Source organism: Vicia villosa, linkage group LG1 (genome assembly GCF_029867415.1).
Source record: "Vicia villosa cultivar HV-30 ecotype Madison, WI linkage group LG1, Vvil1.0, whole genome shotgun sequence".
Classification (NCBI taxonomy): Eukaryota; Viridiplantae; Streptophyta; class Magnoliopsida; order Fabales; family Fabaceae; genus Vicia; species Vicia villosa.
The window spans coordinates 214,309,648-214,330,223 of record NC_081180.1 but is presented as its reverse complement, the minus strand read 5'-3'; the positions used below and the strand labels follow the sequence as shown (position 1 = coordinate 214,330,223).

Sequence of the window (20,576 nt, the reverse complement as noted above, 5' to 3'; positions counted from 1 at the left end):
TCTTCCAGTCAAATATTTATTTTTCTGTGCATTAAATGATTTTCAGGGTTATTATCGGTAATTTTGCTCGCGTACAGTAAATATTAGTTATTTATTATGTCTGTGTTTTTTAACAAGTCATGTAAATAAACTTTCATCTTTCACATAAAACAAAAACAACAAAAAGAAAATTAACTTTGACTGTTGAATTTTCACTCTAACTGTTACATGCCTGAACAGTCAGTTGGCGAAGTCAAACCGCTAACAGTGCAATTCTCCGTGTTTTGTACCATCAATCAAATCAATCTTTTACAATTCAAAATTCCAAGATTTTTGTTCTAGAAGTCTTCTGAATATCACATGATTAGCAGAGACTCAACACTACACAAAAATCAGGTACGCTTAACTGTCTCCTACACAAACAGTCCCTAATTAGGGTGTATTGTTTTTTTAGGAGAAACAAGTTTTTGAGACCTCAAATGGATTTCATGGACCTCCATATATCTCAAAGTACCATCATACAAATTTTCAAACTTCAATTCACTCAGACGCACCGTCAGCAGCTCAAACGATCAACAGACGACCCGTTTGACCAAAAAAGTCAACAGACAGTCAAAAATGAATTTTTTTGTCAACATCCATATTTTGTCAAAGGATTCATTATTTGATCATTGGATGATCATAATTCATCAAGGAAAGATCAAAAATCAACAAAACCCTAAGATTCAAAATTAGAGTTTTCTCCTAAAAAGTCAACTGAACTTTGACTGGTCATAACTCTCTCATCCTTCATCCAAAAAATTCAAACCAAAGCTCATTTTGAAGGAAATTGAATTATATTTCAAATGCAATTGGTCCCATGGTCATTAGGTTCACCATTTGAAAAATATGAACCAAGACATTACAGGTCATTTTCAAAGTCAACAAAAAGACACTTTTTTCAAAAGGACACACAAGGAGCATGGAAAATCATTTTGACATGAGACCAAAGACATTGGTTAGAGGACTCTTTGAGGTTTCCAAAAAGTACAAGATCTCTTTCATATGATAAAAATTGAGGGATTTACACCTTGTTGAAGATGACCATTTTTTGGGAAAATGCATGAAATCAACATTGATCAAAAATGTATTTTTTCCAAATGGGGCCTAATTTCCATAATCCAAACATGTCTACCATGATTTAAAGGGCCTCCCACGACCAAGACAAAGCCCACATCATTTTTGTTCCATTTTTGGTTTAATTTTATCATATTTAAGATTAAATTGAAAAAGGAAAATGGAAGGATAATGCATAGCTTGAATTCTAAGCATGACTCATCAAAGATAGCTTACATTCTGCAGCAAGGAAGATACAAGGAAGGCCTAGGGCAAGAGGTGTGGAAAAAATCAAGCAATGGTTGCTTGAATTTTAAGCTTGAAAGTCAAAAATTCAACAAAGCTCATCAATGCTTCTTAGCTTCAATTTTAAGCACTCCATGGCTTATATAAAGGCTAGCATACTTCATCAATAGAGGAGACACGAAAATAGCAAGGGCATAGCCATCAAACTTCACAAAAAACCTCAAAATATCAAATACTTTGTAAATTTTCGTTTTCCTTGTATAAGCTCCTATCAACGTCAAATAAATACTTCAATCTTCTCCTGAACTATTATAGAACAGGTTCCAACCAATAGTCTTGCTTGTTTGTACATAGAACATGCATAGCCATTCTTCCATATTCTATTAATTTTTCAATTTTAATATCTCGTGTTCCAATGCTTTTTAATATAATCTAATGGTTTCTATGGGTTCATACCATGATTTAGAGATGATCCAACGTATCATATAGGAGCCATACACCCTAAAGCACCGTGTGCCATTTTTGAACTCCAAGGATGCGAAGCTTTCGTTTTCATAGATGGAGAGGGTTTTAATCGAAACTAACACCACCAATGAACTCCCAGCATACTATTTAGTAGACCTGGGTCGTTCTTGGTAATTTATTTCCATGTTTTTGTAGGTTTCAAAAAAGCATAAAAAAAGAAAGAAAAATCCGCAGGTAATTCGGCTGCTAAATCCGCAGCAAAATCCGTAGGAAAAAGTAAGAAGAAGATGAATAGTGTAGTTGAATGTTTGACTGCATGCGTGGCCGAATCTTGCTTCTCCATTGGCCAGTTTTGGCGCGTGTGGACCCCATCAGAAGTTTGAATTCCTTTTGAATTCAGTGCATGCAGTCTTATCATTATATCATGTTCCCTTTGATCTGAGCCACTAGATGCATCTAATCTTCAATCAAACGCATCTCATACGCTGGTCCATACCATGGACTTCACTGATTTTCACACAGGATCATATTTTTTAATATTTTCATTTTATTTTGTTTTCTTTACAAAATTAATTAAAAATAGTTTTAAAAATCCAAAAAAATACATAAAAAATATTTTTAAGTTGCTAAAATAATATTTTATTTTCTGATATAAAAATATTTTATTTTTCTTCATAATTTAAATATTTTGTATAATTAATTAGATAATATGCATATATTTATCTTTTAATTATTTTAACCAATCAAAAAATCAAAAAAAATTGTTCTTTATATTAAATATAGTTTATATATTATAGGCTAATTTTGTATATATTTAGAATAATTTTCTCTTTAAGTTTTAATTATTTGTGTAATTATTTGTATAATTATATGATTATTTAACTTAATAATTTCAAAACCTATTTCAAAAATTCCAAAAAAAAAATAGTTTTGTTTTAAAATTAATTAACAAGCATTTTGAACATATTTTAAACTTAATTTTTAGGTTTAAATTTTATTTCCATCTTTTCCTCATTTTAATTAAATTAATCATGCATTAACTATAATTAAAATCAATCATAAAAAATCCAAAAACATTTCTTTATTTTCTTGCAATTTAAATTCCTAGATAAATGTATAGGTTGTCAAATTCATGTAAACAGCGTAGTTTACATTTCCTGCACAATCGATGTAATAGCGTAGATTTACTTTCCGCATTTTACATTTCCACATTTTAATTTCCAGCACATATAAAACTGCGTGTATGCCAAAGATAAAAATTGAATCGTTAGATCACTAACTTCAAAGATAAAATATCTGAATCAAAACACAATCACACTTGCACCTCTTAAGGTAATCCCTCTTTCATTCTTTTCAAAATCAAAACCAAACTCTACTGTTTCCAATGCAAAATCAAACTTTCGTTTACATCCGGTGAAAGGATAGTTTTTTAAAGGAAATAGGATAAAGACCTTATAACTTAGGGTAGACCTCCTAATTTGCTTGCTCAAATCAAAACAAATAAATTTCTCATATATCATTGTTTTTCAAAATAAAACTTTCAAAAAGACAATACTTTGTATATATCCAAACAAGGATCATTACGAGGTTAACGTTCTTTTTTCAAAAACATCTTTTGAAAGATAAAAACACTTTGTATACATCCACACAAGGATCATTACAAATTCAATTTACAAAGGTATTTGAAACCACATACGAGCATTTCAAGACAACAGAAAAGTGATTGAAAACAAGTGAGCTAAGCAAATTAAAGAGCCCATGGATAACCATGGATACAAAGGGTGATAACACCTTCCCTTTGTATAACCTACCCCCTTACCCAGAATTTCTTAAAGGTCTTTTTTCTGTTTCTTTTATAAACCTTTCCTTAATTGGATAAAATAAAAGGTCGGTGGCGACTCTCTGATTTTCAAACACAAAAGCAGAAAGAAAAAAGAGTTAGTTCGCGTATCTCTCCGCGAGAGGTGCGGTAAAAAAAACCGAGGGCGACACTACCCAATGACCCTTCTACCTAGGTTCTACCTAGATATGGAATATCTCCATTCCACTCCCCCTCAATCACAGCATTGATAACACAAAAACAATAAACAATGACAGATAGAAGATACACTTCAAAAACACACCTTGATCGTGCTTAAAATCTTAGAGAGACACAACTAAAACACAAACTAATTCCAACGCAATCATCAAAGATAATAGCTGATCGCACTAAATTGCACTATGTTTCTGGCTCGAATATCACATGTTTTCCTTAGTTTTTATAATCATTTTCTCGTATTATGTTTGTATTTCCTTTGTTTTCAGGATTCTTGACCTTTCGGAGCCTTATGTGAAGAAACGAGCCAAAACGCCAGGAAATTAGGGCTTTTCAAGGAGATTTGCACTTATGGCGTCCTGCACCGCGCCGGCCATAGAGAACATCGTGACATGGCCCACTCCTTAATGGAGCCAACTGCCACGATCACACGATCCCATCAGTTACTCAACACCGCCCCCGCGGTGGAGCTGCCGCGCCCGCGGCCTTCACAAAATGGTTCCTTCTCAAAAGGAGTTGATGGGCTCTCCTGTCCTTACGCACTTACCATAGTCTACATGTGTTATAGACTCGCACTTATTATGTCTGGCTAAATTATAAAGGTTTGAATGTAATGATTGTCATCATGATTGTGTTCCAAATGTCATGTTAGTGAAAATACTCTGGGGATGTTTTGCTTTTAACTTAAGTCAATTTGTGTTTAAATGTTTATTGGGTGAGATCGAAAGCCGTCCATATCAAAGATATGACTTGATTATTATTTAACCAAACAAAAGAAGCGAAAGCGATTTGGTTGGTTAAATAGGAATCATTAACTCTTTTTAGAAAACCATTTTGAAACTATTTTCGGACGCGTTTGTAGGTTTGAAATTTGACTCTTGGTCAAAAGCCAAGAGTCTCTTTAAGTTAATCTTTCCAAGTCAAAATTACTTTTATGTTAAGTCAAAACTATCAATTTCTTAAAAATAGATTTACCTCTTTAATGCGGAAGGCACCCTTTATATGTGACAATAAAGGAAGTTAAATTAAAGAGTAAATTCGGTTCTTAGTAGCCAAAAGCTGCAAGTTCCCATTAAATTGATTCTTTGCTACGAATAGAAAATACTGCCCCATGAGTCGTTTCATTTATGCATGTCTGGATCATAATCTGATTTCATGATTTACATTCCAACCAGTCGCTTAAACTGTTATTCACTTCACTTACCTACCTTATTGCACTACAGTCACAACAATATTCTTGTTCACCTTAGATAAGCACCTTAGCAATAGAGTAGATAGATTGACGATTGGTCTCTCTGGTTCGATAATATTATATATTACTTCGATAGGCTGTGCACTTGCAGTTCTATATTTAGGCTATACGTTATAGACCCATCAAGTTTTTGGCGCCGTTGTCGGGGACCAACTTCGTCAAATTTCGTACCCTATTGTTATCTCGTTTAGACTAAGGCTATTCTAGCCGATAGATGCGTAGAAATCGTAGGACCGGTAACCTATTAAACCCTTTAGTGGAACCCGAACGTTACGCCCGAGCACGTCTGTTTATCCTTAAATTAAGGAAAGCTATGGCTGAAGACCGTAACCAAAGACTTCTTAAAGAGTTTGCTCAACCATCTAATGAGGAGCCCAATTCTAGTATCGTAAACCCCGCTATAACAACCAACAATTTCGAACTTAAGCCCTCATTACTACAACTAGTTCAACAAAACCAATTCGCTGGTCTCGCTACAGAGAACCCGAATCAACACCTAAAAGTGTTTATCCAGTTAGCTGATACCCTTAAGGAAAATGGAGCCACACCCGAAGCCATTCGCTTAAGATTGTATCCTTTCTCCCTTAGAGGTAAAGCCCATGATTGGTTAGACGCCCTTCCAGCCAACTCAATAACAACTTGGGAAGACCATAGGAGAGCCTTTCTTGCCAGATATTTCCCACTTAGTAAGACCGCTGTCCTTAGGAACCTGATCACTAGTTTCATTCAAAACCAAGGCGAATCACTTTTTGATGCATGGGAAAGATATAAGGAACTTTTGAGAGCCTGACCGCACCATGGCCTAGAGCAATGTTTAATCATACAAACATTTTATAATGGACTCCATTACAGCACAAAGATGTCTATTGATGCTGCCACTGGCAGAGCGTTAATGAACAAACCTTATCCCGACGCTTGTGCCCTGATAGAGGACATGGCCCAAAACCATGCCCAGTGAGGAATAGAACGAGCGACGATAGAGAAAAAGGAGAGCCATGGAGGAAACCATGAGATACGTTGCATGGACATGATGAATTCTAAGATGGACGCCCTGGCCTTGAAAGTCGAGAACATGTCTCAAAACCCTACCACAGTGGCAGCAACCCAATCGGAGTGCGAGCTCTGTGGAACTCAAGGACATCAAACCATTGACTGTAACATTTTGAACGATTCTAGCTCAGACCAAGTAAACTATACCCAAGGAAATCCTTTCTCGAATACCTACAATCCTGGATGGAGGAACCACCCAAAGTTATCTTACAAAAACAACAACCCCATCCAAAATTCCAGACCTTCGAGACCCCAAGGATTCCAAACACAAAAACAAAACCAACCTATGCAAGTTGTGCCACCAAGAGCGAACCTTAAAGATACCATAGACACCTTTATTCAGAGTCAAACTCGGCAAAATAAGGAGTTCATGAATTAAAACATTCACACAAACGAGATAGTTACTCAACTGGCAACCAAGTTTGACCAGATGATGACCCACACCAAAATGCTTGAAATCCAGATTTCACAAGTAGCTCAAACCACCTCTGCACAAGTTGTACCTGGAGGACAATTCCCTGGACAAACCCAACCTAATCCCAAAGGAACAACAAATTCTATCACCCTAAGAACTGGAACCGCTTATGAAGGACCTAAAAATTCTAACCTAAGCACATCGGAAAAACCTAAGGAAGATGTTGAACCTAAAGACTAGGTAGAGGAACTAGAGAAACTCGAAAAACAATCAAAACCAGAGGTAGAGAATTTCATACCACAATCTTACAAGCCACCCATTCCATTTCCACAAAGGTTGAAAAACACCAAAACAGAAAACCAATTCCAAAAGTTCATTAAGGTAATAGAGAAACTCCATGTAGAAATCCCTTTTACCAAAGCAATAACCCAGATACCACCATCATATGCTAAGTTCTTGAAGGATATTTTATCCAAAAAATGGAGACTCGACGATCCCAAACCTTTAGAATGTCATTCCATATCCGAGAATAAACTTGCCAAGAAAGATAAAGATCGTGGAAGTTTTTCTATCCCTTGCATCCTAGGAAATCATATGATAGACAAAACATTTTTGGACCTAGGAGAAAGCGTAACTCTGATGCCCTTGGCTGTCTGTAATAGGTTAAAACTAGGAGAGCGTCAACCTACTAAGATGTCATTACAACTAGCCGATAGATCCGTTAAATACCCCATGGGTATTTTAGAAGACATACCTGTCAAGATTGGTCAGTTATACATTCCGACCGATTTCATAGTTATGGATATCAAAGAAGATGATGACATGCCGATCCTCCTAGGTAGACCATTCCTATCGACCGCTGGAGCTATAATAGATGTTAAGAAAGGAAAGCTGACTTTTGAGATAGGAGATAAAAAGATCGAGTTCATTCTATCAAAATTTCTAATGGCACCAGTGATAGGAGATGCGTGTTATGCCATCGACGTCATTGATGAGTGTGTAAATAAGCTCAACGATTCCTTAATCAGATTACTTTCTACCCCCATTTTAGAGGATGACGAATTTAAGAGTATGGAACCTTACATTGACGACAACCTTTTTGAATGCTTAGCACTTACCCCAGACCCTATGCCGTGCACCAAGAAACCTACCATAGAACTTAAGGAGCTACCCAAGAATCTAAGATATGAGTTTTTGGATGAGGAGATGAATCGACCTGTCATAATAAGCGCCACTCTAAACCAAATCGAAATAAACCAACTCTTAGATACCTTGCGAAAATATCCCTCAGCTTTAGGATACAAAGTCTCTGATTTAAAAGGAATAAGCCTGTCCGTATGCATGCATCGAATTTTACTAGAGGAGAATTCGAAACTCTCAAGAGAGAATCAGAGAAGAATAAACCCTATCATGAGTGATGTAGTAAAGAAAGAGGTCCTTAAGTTATTAGAAGCTGACATCATATACCAGATTTTGGATAGTGAGTGGGTAAGTCCCGTCCATGTGGTACCAAAGATAGGAGGTATCAGTGTCGTGGAAAATGAGAAAGGTGAGCGTGTAGCAAAACGAACCGAAGGAGGATGACGCATGTGTATAGATTACAGAAAGGATGACGCATGTGTATAGATCAGATGCTTGAGCGTCTAGCTAGACACTCGTATTTCTGTTATCTTGATGGATATTCTAGCTTTTTCCAAATCCCTATTCACCCGGAGGACCAAGAGGAAACCACGTTTACTTGCCCTTATGGAACATTCGTTTACAGACGAATGCTCTTTGGGCTCTGTAATGCACCCGCCTCTTTCCAATGTTGTATGATGTCGATTTTCGCAGACTACCTCGATTGAATTATGGAGGTATTAATGGACGATTTTTCAGTGTGTGGATTGGATTTTTAAAAACTGCCTTTCAAACTTAGAGAAAATCTTGGAAAGATGTGTCGAAGTAAACCTTGTGCTGAATTAGGAGAAGTGTCATTTCATGTTGAATGAAGGGATAGTTTTGGGACACATCATCATCGAGAGAGGCATAGAAGTTGACAAGGCCAAGATAGAAGTTATAGAAAACCTAAACCTGTTAGAACAAGATTTGTTCTGATCAATATTCTTAGTTTTGATGATAATAATGTATATGAATTTTGTATGAGATAATGTGGTACTCTAATCCTATGCAATTTCCATTTCAGGAATCACATAAAGAGTATGCACAAAATCAACGCAAGAAGCACTGACTCAGAAGGTTTAGCATGCAACATCACAACATGATCTGGCAAGACATCAGAAGTTGGTCAAGCAGAATCAGAACATGGTTTATTGAAGCATCAGAAGAACTTGAGATCAGAAGCAGAAGCACTGAAGTTCTCATGGTATCACGCTAGAAGCACTTCAAGGTCAGAAGACAAGAAGATGCTCTGCACCAAGATATTTGACTCTGATGATATTCAAATGTTGTTCATACAAACATCAGATCAGAAGAAAGTACAGGATAGCAGGCTACTCTGACTGACAAAAGGAACGTTAGAAGCTATTAACGGCAATGTCAGTAGATGCAGCAAAAGCAAGGCTCAAGGTAGTTGACAAAAGAGTGAAACATTAAATGCAATGCTGTACGGATCATGCAACGCATTAAATGCTCCAAACGGTTATCTTCTCAAGTGCCTATATATAGAAGTTTTGATGAGAAGCTGAATACAACACTTTGCGCAAACATACAGAAACGCTGTCAAATTCAAAAGCTCTCAAACTTCATCTTCAACCTCACTTCATTACTGTTGTAATATCTTAGTGAGATTAAGCTTAAACTTAAGAGAAAAATCACAGTTGTGATAATAGCTTATTAAGAAGCATTGTAACTCTTATAAGAATTTGTTTACATTAATTTGTAAGAACTAGAGGAGATCAAGTTGTGATCGGATTCTCTAGAAAGTCTTAGAGGGTATCTAAGCATTGTGTTCCTAGAGTGATCAAGTTGTGATCAGAATACTCTAGAAGACTTAGAGGTTATCTAAGTGGAAAACCATTGTAATCTTGTGTGATTAGTGGATTAAATCCCCAAGTGAGGTATATCACTCCAAGGGGGTGGACTGGAGTAGTTTAGTTAACAACGAACCAGGATAAAAATCATTGTGCAAATTGTTTTTATCTTACAAGATTTAAAGCTACATTTATTCAAACCCCCCTTTCTAAGTGTTTTTCTATCCTTCAATTGGCATCAGAGCGCCGGTTCTAAGGTGCAAGCACTTAACCGTGTTTAGAAAAGATTCAGGAAGAGAAAAACGCTTAAGTCAAGATGGCTGGTGAAGATCCAACACCTACATCTACATCTGGCTCTGCTGAGCAACATAATGGAAATGGTAACAATGATTATACTAGACCACCAGTATTCGATGGTGAAAACTTTGAATATTGGAAAGATAAACTTGAAAGTTACTTTCTTGGTCTAGATGGTGACTTATGGGATCTTCTGGTGGATGGTTACAAACATCCAGTTAAAGCTAATGGTGTAAAGCTCTCAAGACAAGAGATGAATGATGATCAAAAGAAGCTATTCAAAAATCATCATAAATGTAGGACTATTTTGCTGAATGCTATCTCTCATGCTGAGTATGAGAAGATATCTAATAGGGAAACTGCCTATGATATATATGAGTCATTGAAAATGACTCATGAAGGAAATGCTCAAGTCAGGGAGACCAAAGCTCTTGCTTTAATCCAGAAATATGAAGCCTTCAAGATGGAGGATGATGAAAACATTGAGAAGATGTTCTCAAGATTTCAAACGTTAACTGCTGGATTAAGAGTTCTTGACAAGGGATACACCAAGGCTGATCATGTCAAGAAGATCATCAGAAGCTTGCCAAGAAGATGGGGTCCTATGGTGACTGCTTTCAAGATTGCCAAGAATCTGAATGAAGTTTCTCTTGAAGAATTGAATACTACGCTGAGGAGTCATGAAATAGAGCTGGATGCTAATGAACCTCAGAAGAAAGGTAAATCTATTGCATTAAAATCCTATTATAAAAAATGCACTAACGCTTTTCAGGTTGAACAAGAAGATTCTGAAGAATCAGAATCAGAAGAAGAAGATGAACTGTCCATGATCTTATGAAGGGTAAACCAACTCTGGAAGAGCAAGCAAAGGAAGTTCAAGAACCTCAGAAGTTCTAAGAAGCCTGAAAGAGGAGAATCTTCTAGAAGCAGAAGATTTGACAAGAAGAAGGTCATTTGTTATGAATGCAATGAGCCTGGACACTTCAAGAATGAATGTCCAAAACTTCAGAAGGAGAATCCCAAGAAGAAGTTTCATAAGAAGAAAGGTCTTATGGCAACATGGGATGATTCAGAATCAGAATCAGAATCAGACTCTGAAGGCGATCAGGCAAACCTTGCACTGATGGCCACAGTGGATGATGGATCAGAATCTACATCAGAATCAGATTCTGAAGAGGTATTTTCTAAACTATCTAGAGAAGAGTTAGTTTCCAGTTTAACAGAACTTCTGGAACTCAAGGCTCATCTTAGTATCAAATACAAAAAGCTGAAAAAGCTATTTGATTCTAAAACTAAGAAGCTGGAAGTGGAAAATTCTGAACTGAAGGAAAAAGTTTTAAAATTATCCAAAGATATTGGATCTCCTTCTGAATCAGAAAAATACATTCCTAGCCTCAATCATATTCTGAAAGAATATGACTCGAGCTTCAGAAAGTTTTTGTTTAGAAGTATTGGCAGAAGTCATCTTGCTTCTATAATATATGGTGTTTTTGGAAACAAAAGGATTGGTGTTGGCTATGAGGGTGATACCCCACACAAATTTGAACCTGTAGATGATATGAAAATCACATACAAGCCATTGTATGATCAGTTCAAATATGGCCACTCACATGATATTAGGCTCACTTCACATGCCAAAAGCTTTCATGTTACACACACTAAGAAGCATGTGACACAACCTAGAAAATATCATGCTGCCAAACCTAAAGAATATCATGTTGTTCCTCCTGTTGTTTATTATGCTAAACCCAAGTTCAATCAGAACTTGAGGAAAACTAACAAGAAAGGACCCAAGAAGTTGTGGGTACCTAAGGAGAAGATAATTTCTGTTGCAGATATCCTTGGCAGCAAAGAAGACAAAGCACAAAATGCCATGGTACCTGGACTCTGGGTGCTCGCGACACATGACGGGAAGAAGGTCTATGTTCCAAGACCTGGAGCTTAAGTATGATGGAGAAGTCAAGTTTGGAGGAGATCAGAAGGGCAAGATAATTGGCTCTGGAACCATAAGTATTGGTAACTCTCCTTCCATAACTAATGTACTTCTTGTAGAAGGATTAACGCATAATTTATTGTCCATAACTCAATTAAGTGACAATGGTTATGACATAATCTTCAATCAAAAGTCTTGCAAGGCTGTAAGTCAGAAGGATAGCTCAATCCTATTTACAGGCAAGAGGACTCCCAAATCTGAAATTCAAATCAGATGCTCTTTGTGAAGCATGTCAGAAGGGCAAGTTCTCCAAACCTACATTCAAGTCTAAGAATGTTGTCTCTTCCTCTCGGCCGTTAGAACTTCTACACATTGATCTGTTTGGACCAGTCAAAACAACATATGTCAGAGGGAAGAAATATGGATTAGTCATCGTAGATGATTATAGCCGCTGGACATGGGTAAAGTTCTTAAAACACAAGGATGAGTCTCATTCAGTATTCTTTGAATTCTGCACTCAGATTCAATCTGAGAAGGAGTGCAAAATCATAAAGGTCAGAAGTGATCATGGTGGTGAATTTGAGAACAGATTCTTTGAGGAGTTATTCAAAGAAAATGGTATTGCCCATGATTTCTCTTGCCCTAGAACTCCACAGCAAAATGGAGTTGTAGAGCGAAAGAATAGGACTCTACAAGAAATGGTCAGAACCATGATCAATGAAACCAATATGGCTAAGCACTTCTGGGCAGAAGCAATAAATACTGCATGTTATTGTCGCGTGAAAATCGGGATGAGACACCGAATGCCTTCTCTGGGCTCGATGCTCAAGAAAATGATTTTTGTTTTTGTCACGACCAAACTTTTTATTGTTTCCAAATCTGGAAAAGGGAAAAAGTTGCACAAACCTTAAAAGATATGCAATGCAAATAATACAAAATTAAAAGCAATGCAAAAAGTGGGGAGAGATTCCGGGTAAGAGGGTTGGTTATACGAAGGGAAGGATTAGCACCAAACGTATCTATAGTACTCTATAGGTTTCTTTGTTATGTTTGTCTGTTTATTTCTTTCTATGCTATTGGGGAGGTTTTCTGTTGTGAGATAGGTGGGACCTAAGGTGTTTGTTTGATTATGCTCGCAAAGATCATCGCAATCTTCTGCATACATATCCCTTAGAGGGAATCAGAGCATCTGTAGCTCGGGGTCTACGGGTTCTAAGGTTTGAGTGGTTTGAGGGAGATAGAAGTTTTTCTCGCCAAGGAATAAGACCTTGTGCCTACGTATTCTTAAAGGGATGTTGAGAAAGTCAGAGCAATCGTAGTTCCCACTTATGCTAGTGGAAGCAAAGGATAAGAGACAAATGTCATCTAAATGCTCGATGTATCTAATCTATATCATCACATGCATGTGTTTGATTTTTGTTTGAAATCTTTTCATTATAAGACCTGGGCTATGCCACTTATGGTTCTTAGAATGATAAAGATGTTTTTTTTAGCCAGCCTTGTGGCAAAAACAAGTTTGATTAGCCAGCCTTGTGGCAAAAACTTTTGATAAGTCAGCCTTGTGGCAAAAAGTTTTGATAAGCCAGTCTTGTGGCAAAAAACTTTTGATAAGCCAGCCTTGTGACAAAAAGTTTTGATAAGCCAACCTTGTGGCAAAAGGTTTGATTGATTAGCCAGCCTTGTGGCTAAAAAAGTTTAGTTTGATTGTGATGATATAGAAGAGATACTCCTATCATAGAGATGATATGTGTCTAATCTCCTAGGGTATTTGATTTGGATATGGGGATGCTTATAAGAAGCTCGTGGGTCCTTGTACGAAGCCCAAGAGGAGGCTATCCGAGGGTATTTGCATTGTAAGCCCAAGAGGAGGCTATGGGAGGGACAATCGAGGGTCCTTGCATTGTAAGCCCAAGAGGAGGCTATGGGAGGGACAAGTCATTTGTATGAAGCCCAAGAGGAGACATGGTACAATTGGTTTAAGCTCTTAGAGCGATTTCACCAGGAAACCATACTCTATGTCCTAACCTAAACTAAGGGAGATTCTTTGCACGAAGCCCAATAGGAGGCTATGGGGAACCTAGTGTTGTACTAAGTTAAACAAGCATATATAATATGAACAAACACATGAACAAGTATGAACAAACATGAACAAGTATATGAACAAGCACATATATATGACAAAATGTGAGTGTACATGGGAGTTTATGAAGGAAATATACCTTTAAGGATGAACGGCTTATCAAACAAGGTTAGGGACTTATACTCGGGGAGAGGCCCAATGAGTTTATTCAAAGCTATGTAAACAAATATTTACAAAGGGGGTTGGGACATATACCTTGAGGGAGGCCCAAGAAGATTTTGAAAAGATTTTGAAGAAAACCCTAATTTTTGATTTGTTATTCGAGGGTTTAAATCAAATTGATCGAGGTATAAAAATATAGGCGTATATACAATGAAAAACCTAATTTTATACAAAGGAATGGGACTTATACCATAAGGGATGCCCATGTTTTATTTTCTAAAACATGGTTGATTGTTTTGTTAAAAAATGCGAGGTTTCGTCGCTTGAAAAACTTTGATCGTTTTGAAAACAGTTTGAAATTTTGACAAAAAGTCCACTTAATTAAGATAAACACAAAGCTTATACCTAATTAAGACCTAAGTGATTAGGGTTTGATCAAAAAATATTTACAAGTGATTAGGTTTTGAAAATCAAGTGAAAAAACTATTTTTAAAGTATTAAAACACTTAAAAACTAGTCATTTTAAAACCTAATAAAAATATATTAAATAAATATTTTTTTGTGATTTTTTTGGATATTCATAAAATATATATATTAAATGAGAAGTGTAAAAAAAATGAAGTAAAAATAGTGAATTTTGATTGGTTAAAACAAATGTTGAAGTTGTGAAGAAAATGAAGAAAAACAAGTGATAAAAAAGAGGTTTTGGTCCCTAAGGGTGTTGAACTCGTGACCTTGAGGTTACTACTCAAAAACTTAACCAACTGGACCACGCGCGTGGTCTGTTAACACTTGTAACGAATTAAATATATTTTGAATCAATTTCCAAACTTCAGTTTCAAAAATATGGCGCCAATACAACCCCATTTTGATTTTGAATTTTTCTAAAACTGAACCAATTTGATCAAGTGAATAGCCTATCTTGCTCGATTTTTCACAAGGAACATGATGGTACCATTTAAATTCATTTATTTTTGCTCTAAGATCATTGATTTTCTGATGAACACGAAGAACCCTAATTTTATGATTCAATCTGAAATCGTGTATGTGCAAGTTATGATGCAATTGATTGAGGGTTAATGATCCATACATATGCAGAAACAAGATGGCAAAGCAATATTTCATTTATGATGCATGTATGATGGAGTTTGAAGTTCAAAGCACTTACCTCTAAAGTTGGCAAAACTAGAAATTGAATTCTGCAAAAGAGGTGTTATAGATGCTGTTTGATGATCTGGATAGCTTCAATGGACCTTTTGGAAGGTGTTTAGATGCTTGGAATGGATTGAATTCATCTGGATCACTCCATGGAACCCGATCTGCAGTAGGACCAAGTGTGAATCGAGCTTGATGATTCTGAGGTTTCAGGTTGATGATGAGTGTTGGGATAGTTCATATGAAGTATATGGATGATGTTTGGAAGGTTAGTTTGGACAGAATTAGCCTGGTGTTAATTTTGGCATGATAAGGTTCACTTTATGTTCATATGGAGGATGGATAGTGATTCTGAGTTTTAGGGTGTTTTGGGGTGTGCGATTGGATCAAACACATCCCATATGATGTATATGAGATGTTAGAACCATCACTTTGGCCATAACTTCAAGGGTTTGGAGGTTGAGTATTCTACCTCTTTGAAAACTATGAAACTTGCAATTCAAGAAAGAAAGAGAAAACCTATCTTTTAGAGGTTTTGGTGTAATAAATGAATGAGTTTTGAACCTCTATTTATAGGCCAAGAATTCTGAACTCCAAGCTTTGCAAGTTGAGATTAGAATGGTGATTTGGCCTTAAGAGATAGAATGGTATCTTTTGCATTAAATGCAAATGGTTAAAATGACTAACCATGGTTAAAATCTTCTATGCTTCTTATCTCTTTCCAATCTCATCTCAAATGATAAATATCTTGCACTCATTGCTTGTTTATGTCATTGCTTGCATCACTTGCCAAAAAATGTTCAAACTTTGTGAAAAAATGAATTATAATTCAAGTGAAATGATCACTGATGGAAAAATTCAAAACCATAGCTACACTCCATATTTTTTCATGCTCTTGGACATTTTGGAAAGCTATTGTTATGTACTTCAAATCCCTAGTTGAAAGCTTCCTCAAGATCATTAAGGAAATGGGTGAAAAAGATCCATGAACTTTGGAAAAAATGAAGTTTTTAGTGAAATTTTCAAAAGATACTAACTTTGAAGCTCCATATCTCTTAAATGGTTGATCTTTTGGAAAAAACTTATATGTGACAAAGTTGTTCATTGGATCAAAATCTACAACTTTCTTATTGGAAGTTTTTTTCAGTTTGTAGGTGAAATTTTGAGATATTCCCTTCCAAAGTTTGGTAAAAACCATTGAAAACACTTAGAAATTTTTCTAAAAGTATGAAAAGTCAAACTTTTGACTTTTTGATTCTTGATTAATTTTCTTGATTTTCCTTTACCAAATGACTTCGAATATCATATATTGATGATTTAAAACTTCAAAAGTCATGGTTGACCAAAATTTCCAAAAAGTCAATGGTGATCTTGTACAGTTGACTTTTTCAAGTGAATCGCGTTTCTGGAGATTTCAGGAGAATCAAGCTATCCTCACCAAATGAATGATATGAATGGCTCATATTGAGTTATTAGAGGATCTTGAGCCATGTTTTGAGTTGTGGCACCATGTCCTGATTAAAAAGTCAGTTGTTCAGGTGAATTAGGTTAAAAACCCTAATTGTGGACCTGATGAAATTGATGACTGTGGATCTTGAATTGAGATACAATTTCCATTTTATATTGTCATAGGGGTAATTTGAAGATGATTGAAACCTTTGAGTGATGTCCTGGAGCTTTTTAGGGTTTCCCAAATGTGATCCCTGATTTCAGTCCCTAATAGTTCAAAATTCCATTATGATGACCTGGAATTTAACTGTTGATCAATCCTTGTGTGGGAGATGTCTTGAGCAAATAGATTAGGTCAATATGATGCACTTGGGTTCTTGAGGTCATGTCCCAAGCCATTAGGTCAAATCCTGAGCAAAAGTCAGGAGTATGCTGTCTTCAGTCAAAACCCTAATCTGGTTGATTCAAAGCCTTTGAGCTTGTTGAAATGAATCTTTGAGGACCAAATGTTGATTGTTGATGAAGATAGTTCATTTAATATGAAGGGAGAACAAAACCCTAATTGGTTGTTACTTGTACTGATGAGTAATTTCTTGATTAAACCCTGCTGAGTCACAAGTAGCAAACACAAGCAATGCAATTTGTTAGTGATGCAAATGATGCATATGCAAATGATATGAGGTGGTATTTAGGTCAAAAATTGGGGTATGATAGTTATATTCAGAATAGAATCTCTATAAGACCTATTCTAAATAAGACTCCTTACGAATTGTGGAAGAAAGAAAGCCCAACATTTCATATTTTCATCCTTTTGGATGTGTTTGTTTCATTCTGAAAACTAAAGATCATCTTGGTAGGTTTGATTCTAAGGCACAAAAATGTTTCCTTATTGGATATTCTGAACGCCCTAAAGGCTACAGAGTATACAATACTGAAACATTGGTTGTAGAAGAATCAATCAATATCAGATTTGATGATAAGCTTGGTCTTGAAAAGCCAAAGCAGTTTGAGAATTTTGCAGATATAGATATTGATATATCATAAGCTGAAGAACCAAGAAGCAAAGTTTCAGAAGCTGAAAGTCTCAGAAGCAAAGGATCAGAAGATCAAGTTGCTGCTTCTTTAGAGAATCTTAGAATTTCTGAAGAGCCAACGGTCAGAAGATCTTCTAGACTCACCTCAGCTCACTCAGAAGATGTGATTCTTGGAAAGAAAGATGATCCTATCAGAACTAGATCATTTCTAAAGAATGGTAGTCAGAATCAATAATCAGAATCAGAAGATGAAAAGTTCTATTCGTCAATAGAAGCAAATACAATGCAACACAGCTGTCATCAAGTGTTTTCTGATGGTGAACACGTGTTTGCACGGTTGGTAAAAGCGTGAGTGAAAATGATGGGACGCCGCCCTAGGTAACTGTGTAAATCATTTCAATTACCACGTTCTCTCAACTAATGTCACTCATCATTTAATGCATTTGATTTCAATTGATTCTGTAACTGTTGATTCTCATAAATTAATTGCATTTTTTTTCAAATCCGCCCCTCTAAATATATTTCAAATCATAACGTTTATCTTTTTCGCTCTCATTCTCTCTCTTCTTGCATGCATTTCTGCAACCTCTTTGCTCTTTTCTCTAACCCTAAACGCAAACCCATAAAAGTTTCAAGTAATCTCAGTTCTGTTTCAATGGCTGCTTCACCTGCTCTCAACGTTGGTTCCTCTATTCCTCCACATCTTCAAGAAGAAGAACAACAAATTGTTCCTATTATCTCTTGCTCCATTCCCAGAAATGAGTTAGAAGTAATCTGTGAATTAACGGTGGACTTTGATAGTCTTGAAGAACATGAGTTCCATCTAAAAGAGGATGTGTTGTTTCAAGAATGGACTTCTTTATTCTCTGAGTTCTGTGGACCTGTATACCCAGAACTAGTAAAAGAATTTTGGGTACATGCTGTTGTAGCCCCTAAATCAATCTTGTCATTCGTTCATGGAAGGTTCGTTGTTGTTACTGAGAACATTTTGAGAATGATATTTGATCTAAGAAATCCTGAAGGTGTCTATGAAATGGATCAAAGAGCCGATTGGGAAGCTTTTCTGGCTAAACTATATACAGATGTGAAGAAAATAAAGCGTGTCAAGGACATGAAGGATCTCTACAAAATCTGGACCAAGATTCTTCTGGGGTGTTTCTATCACAGGAAATCAACCCATTCTGCAAATTTTGTCAACAAAGAGCAGCAATATATTCTGTACTGCATCGCCACTCAAAAGAAGGTTGATATTATCTTCATAATATTCAATCATATGTGGAATGCTGTAAGGGATTCCAGAAATGCTTTCAGAATAAAGAAGGGTAATACTATTACTTTTGGAAGAATAATTACTAACCTTTTGATTCATACCAAGATTGTTGAAGACTTGGAAGCTCAAGGAGTCATCAAGGATCTTGTTACTGATGTAGGAAGCTGTTTGAATGCTCACACCTTGAGAAAGATGAATCTAATTCAAGCTGTTAGAGTTAATCCTCAACCTCTCCCAAGAGCAAGAGGCAGAAGAGATCCCGTTCTTGCTGATTTTGAATCTTTCTTCAGAAGTGAGCTGCCAGAAGTTAGGACTAAATATCTTAACTCTCTCAAGGAAGATAAAGACAAAGATGCTCCTGTAAAAGGTGGTCGCAAGAAAGCTTGTACTTCCAGGCCTGCTGCTTCAGAAGCTGCACCAAAAGTTGTTGCCAAGAAGGAAAGAAGGACAAAGCGTAAGTTTGATCATCCTTCTGTTAACCAGGAGAAGGAAGTCCAAGGAGAAGCTGCTGCTGTTGTTGTTGAGAAGGTTGTTGAAGAAGAAGTTGTTGCTGAAGAAATTTAGGAAGTTTTAGTTGAAAATGAAAATAATGAACAAGAGACTGCTGAGAAAAAGAAGAAGAAGAAGAGAAAGATGAAGAATAAGAACGTGGAAGATGGAAAGGAAGTTGAAAAGAAGAAGAAAAGAAAAAGAAAATTAATCATAGAAGCCTCGGAGGAAGGAGAAGCTATTCCAGAAGCTGTGAATCAGCAAGAAGAAATAAATCAAGAACCAGCAACTCAAGAATTTGAAGGTCAAAAAGTTGTGGATAATGAGAAAGAAAGACTGGAATCTGCAAGAAGAAGAGAAATTTCTCTTGGGAAGGCAAAGATTGTGGAAGAGAAGAAGAACAAGAAGCAGAAAAGACTTGAGGCTGAGTTTGAAACTATTTAGAATTTGTCTAAAGGTATACATCTTTCTGAACCTACTTCTGTTCCTGTTTTATGTTCAGAATTTACACCAACAACTGTTGCTCACACCCCTGAACCAGAAAATCAACCAGAAACAACCCCATCAAAATCACCTCAACTCACCCATGTTCTCACACCTCCTTCTCCTCCCCAAACCATTGTTCTTACCCCCCCTCCTTCACCTATCGCAAACGTTCTCATTCCTCCCTCTCCACCCAAAACCAATGTTACTTCTGACCACTCCCTTGAAACCCTCTTTCTTGATATCCAACCCCTTCAAACTCTCTTTCCACCTCACATAAATATATCCACTTCTCAACCTCCACCTCATGCAAACTATGAACCTATTCCTTCTACCTCACAAAATAATCCTTCTGTATCTGACATTCCAGATTCTTCATCATATGAGCAATTGCTCTGTGACTGCAACTACACACCGAAGCCTCGTCCTGAACCTGAGCTGGTAGTGTTAGATTCTGAGAATGAAGTAGAATCATCTCTCTGTCTTGATAGAGAACCTCAACCCTATTTTGTTCTGAAACCAGATTCTGCCAAAACCAAAATAAAATCTCGCCGAGCATACAGTATTGGTGTAATTTTTGAAATAGTAAAACTGAATGTCAGAAGAGGTTTTGAGGCTCTAAGAGCAGCTCATCATGCTGGAATAAATGATGTTGCCATCTGAAATCTCTGGAGGATCTTCAGAAGAAAAGCAGACGCTGAGTTTCAAGATCTTC

The 20,576-nt window shown here is 36.5% G+C and overlaps 1 non-coding gene across 1 annotated transcript; it reads right to left on the bottom strand.

Annotated features, from left to right (window-relative positions):
* Positions 1-5,769: 5,769 nt before the first annotated feature.
* Positions 5,770-5,876, bottom strand: LOC131645395 (small nucleolar RNA R71). Its single transcript, XR_009297020.1, has one exon. It is a non-coding gene; the product is annotated as a small nucleolar RNA R71 (small nucleolar RNA).
* Between the last annotated feature and the right edge of the window lie 14,700 nt (positions 5,877-20,576).